This window comes from Acartia tonsa, chromosome 15 (assembly GCF_053477335.1).
Source record: "Acartia tonsa isolate MP-2025a chromosome 15, ASM5347733v1, whole genome shotgun sequence".
In the NCBI taxonomy this organism is placed as follows: Eukaryota; Metazoa; Arthropoda; class Copepoda; order Calanoida; family Acartiidae; genus Acartia; species Acartia tonsa.
Window position 1 is genome coordinate 28,338,437 of NC_137274.1, and position 4,492 is coordinate 28,342,928.

A 4,492-nucleotide genomic window follows, 5' to 3' on the forward strand; every position below is an offset into this window, starting at 1 on the left:
ATAAATTAGGGGACTTTTTGATTAGTTGAGTGTTCAAACGTTTCAACTACTAATTGTAATCTATTGAATGAATACCAAGGGGAGGGGGGGGGGGTTAATGCAACCATCTCGTAATCAATGTATAAATGGCACTTAGAATTTGAATTTTGATCTGAAATTTAGCATGAGTAATCCTTGGTAGGTCCATTTTCCCTAAATCGAACAAAAAATTGGAAAAGTAGTGGCTAACGGCTTGCGGCTCAGCCGTTTAGTCATTTTTTGGGTATTTTCCAGGGAAATCCATCACGAAACCTCTCTACACATAATACTCTTTTCCGCTCCAAAACGTTTTCAAACGGTTCTAGCCAGTAGTTGCTGGTACTAGAAATCTAAAAAATGTTTATTTTGTATCATTTCAAATGATTTACAGTAAAAATATGTTTCAAAAAGTTGATTCCTACGTAACTTATGACAGATTTGCCCTAAAAATATCAAGAAAACGGCTAAACGGCTGAGCCGTTACTTTTCCAACTTTTTGTTCAATTTAGGGAAAATAGACCTACCAAGGATTACTCATGCAAAATTTCAGATCGAAATTCGAATTCTAAGTGCCATTTATACATTAATTACGAGATGGTTGCATTAACCCCCCCCCCCCCCCCCCACTTTTTGTGCTGGCTAAGCCACAAACCTAAATGTTTCAATGTTAAGGAAAGAAAACGAGCACCCCTCCTGGTCAACTATTCATCTGTACCTGTAATCCTGCCTGTACCATGAAGATGTTATAGTAAAATTATTTAATATATTTTCTTTCTTTCTGTTTAAATTACAAAAAATATTAGCAAAATTTTAAAACTTATCAAACCATTTCAGAAAGATAATTCAATTTTTAACTCCGTGTAGCCACCTCATGTTCCATAGCTGGCTCAAGACCAAGGAGGAAAATGAAAAGTAAGCTTTCTTATAAAAAAAAATTGTAATACAAAATCTCCTTAATTTTTAATTCAATTGAACAATTATCAAATTTTGTTATTAATTTAGAATGTGACTGCCATATGAAAGATTGTGTAGCTGCATTAAATTAATCTATCTTATTGCAAGAAGTGCTTGGTTGCATAAGAATCAAGGTAACTACCTATAGTACCTACCTAAAAGAACATTTATAAACTTTTTAATAATTTGTTACTGTGTTCTTAAAAAGAAATCAATATTTAGACTACAAGCTGTGTACCTGAAAAGCTGGTCAAATAATTGTTAACTGTGTACCTATTAGGTAATAATCAAATAAAAATGTATTTTTTTTTATCATTAATTTTATATCATTAAAATCTTAGCCTAAACATATTATTCAATTTAGATGTTTGTTGTGCTGTACCTGATATTTTATGTTGGCATAGCAGCCTTCTTACCCTTCTCTGGTAAATATTTAATAAAGAAAAATTCAAATTCAAATACCCAGAGATAGTTAAATTTTAATAAAAAAGAAAAGAAAAAAATATTTAATTTTTTAAAAAATTCTTTTTTTAATAACTGCATGCTCTTTTCCTTTTTAGTCATTACGAGCGCAGTGTGTTTGAGTAAAATTACCAACCCAGGCAACTTAATATACCCCCAGAGGTAAATTTATTATTGTATATATTTTATGTTTTAAGCTCCAAGTTTATTCCATAGTGTAATACTTTACAAACTTATTTTATCATCTATTCTTTTAAAATTTTATATTTTAATTTTTATATTATCCTTTTACAAAACATAAATTCTTTTTTAGTTTTGTGAAAGCATAGCTGAGATGTTCTTCTTCTATTTCAAAGTTAAAATGCTGTCCACAGACAATGTTAACCATGCCTGTTCCTTGTCCACCGGAGCTGCCTGCTGAAGCCCTCCTACAAATTCCCAGGTTGCACACTTTTGTTTATCATCATGGGAATGTGCATCAATCTATGGGTCATTGTCTTATCCCTTTAGATCCCTAATTTTAACAGGAATCTTAAGGGATCAGACAATTGAGGATAAATTGATGTACATCCCAAAATTATCCCTTCTGTAAAAAAATCAAGACACTGCTAAATTGTGCCAACCAATAAAAGTATTAAATAAAAGTACCCAACGTTTTTTTACCTTAGTTCTAACGTAGACCATTTTCTTCCATCCCTCGGGCAGCTTGGGCGCCCGGAGTGAAACCGGTTTTCCCGGCCCTGGATACATCACTCCCTCTACCAGACATGCCTTAACAAGAAAGCGTGGGAAAATCCAGCGTAGGAAAATTATAAGCAGCGTGGAAAAATTTTAAGTAGCGTGGGAAAATTATAAGCAGCATGGAAAAATTATAAGCAGTGTGGGAAAATATAAGTCAGGTCTTTCATCCAAGATCTTAATAAAAACACATTAGATGGATAGATAGATAAATGCAGAGATCTAAAGGGATACGACAATGGCCGATTAATTGATTTATATATCCCCAATGATGATGCACAAAATTATCCCTTCTGTAGATTATGATTAGTGGTTGAAACGTCTGTACTGTACATTCAATGAACAGACTAATCAAATTTTAATAAAAGTCTCCAAAGTTGTTAGACCAATGAATGAGAAAACGTTCTCATAAAACTTTGGGCAATAGTGTAATAAACAGTCCAATGTCCCCTCCCTCCCTTTAGACAGATGATTTTCAACAACCACCCAAATTTTGACCATTTTGACCGCCTGTATTGTTATCAAACTAATTTTCCCCCAAAAAAACTCATTCATTTCTTGACAATGCACGAAGATACTGCTAAATTTTATGTGAAAAAATGTATATAAATAACCATGTAAGTTGTTTTATTTTATAGAAATTTTTTATTACATATTTTAAATTTACATAGTCCTGTTGTTACTACGCTTTTTGTTGATATAATTGTCCTTGTTTCTTTAAATTTTGACCATTTTGCTAAAATGATTTGTTATGTTATTGTGTATATAACCATTTCTTATACTTTTTTGTGAAAAAATTTAATATTTAATTATCCAACAAGGATGACAACATCCATAAAAGCGAAGCTCTAAAACGTTAGGACAAACGATCATTAACACTTGTATAGTGTCAGAACTGAATAATCAGAATATAAATGTATAAAAGTCGAAAGAAACAAAATTGTAAGTAAACCTGCTGAAAAACGAATTAAATACAGAATACTGTTTAATATAGAGATGATTATAAAGATGCTTCGCTCATAACATTGTACTTTGTTGTCCTAGGAATCAGTTTTCCAAAAATCAGACCAATCGGATAATTTTATCACATAAAAATTTGTTGTTAAAAAAGTAAAAAATTCAACATGTTTTAAAAGGACGCACTTTCTGGTAACGATTATAGAGTTGCTACGATTTCTAATCGTACCTCATTGTTATTGGAATCATCTTGCAAAGTTTGATATCATACAACAATTCTAACATGTCTAAATTAACGAAGAGAGCTGACCAATACGGACGTATGGACGGACCTATCATAATTATAGAAAAGCTTTGCTTTTAAAAAGTAAAATGCTACGAACATGAACACTTAATAACAGTGGTAAGTTTTTTTTATGTCCGAAACTAATAACCTCGGAAATTGTTGGTCCGAATTGGTTGCACTTTTCAGGCAAGCTTTACAAATATTTTGGGATGGTTTTAAGCTATATTCTTGACCTCCTCTGCCCTCCCCTGAAGGCAATGGCAAAGTAACTAGTATCTATAATATAAAGTAGAATGATGTCTGTCCGTCCGTCTGTCTGAAGCTTAAGATCTTGGTAACCGCTGAACCGATTTGGTTCTACTGTTCATACCTACTGGTCCTGTGGTGGTTTTAGGTTATTGTCTTGGGAGTTGGGACACGCCCAGCCCCCCCAAAAAGAAAAAAATATTACCCCACACCCAAAAAAATTGTTTTATAACAAACTACGAAGGAATAATTTTATTTAGGAGGGGGACTTCCCAATACCTTTTGGGGCAGCCCCTAGAGGCTAGGAACGATATTGCTAGTTAATTATAAATTATAAACAAAATTGTATATAAACTTGTAAACAAGGATGACAACATCCATAATAGTGAAGCTCTGAAATGGTCGGGCAAACGGACATTAACACTTTTAGAAAGTCCTAACAGAAAAAAAACAGAATATAAATTTATAAGTATAACAAAATTGTAGGTAAACTTGTTGCAAAAATACGTCTATACAGGATTCTATTTAAGGACATACATTTTTATTACTTTATTTTATAAAATACTACGCTGAGAATATTGTATTTTGTTGTCCTAGGAATCATTTTTCCAATATAAGAAGAATAAAATAAAGAAATCTTACAAATTGATGTTAATAAAGTAAAAAATCAGCATCTTTTAAATAGATGTAAGAACTTTCTGTAAGCTTCCTAAATCATACCTTATCAATTGTCGAAGTTAATAATAATCGATAAGAACTTTATGTAAGGACGAACGTAAAGACCCTAATTATAAACAGCTTTGCTTTTAATAACAATATTTTAATTTTAAA

At 31.9% G+C, this 4,492-nt stretch overlaps 1 long non-coding RNA gene across 1 annotated transcript; it reads left to right on the forward strand.

The window, feature by feature from the left end:
* Positions 1 to 826: 826 nt before the first annotated feature.
* LOC145307158 (uncharacterized) lies at positions 827 to 1,858 on the forward strand. The gene is made up of 6 exons (XR_013875320.1): positions 827 to 930; positions 1,021 to 1,106; positions 1,195 to 1,252; positions 1,337 to 1,397; positions 1,533 to 1,596; positions 1,748 to 1,858. It is a non-coding gene; the product is annotated as an uncharacterized LOC145307158 (long non-coding RNA).
* The last annotated feature ends 2,634 nt before the right edge of the window (positions 1,859 to 4,492 follow it).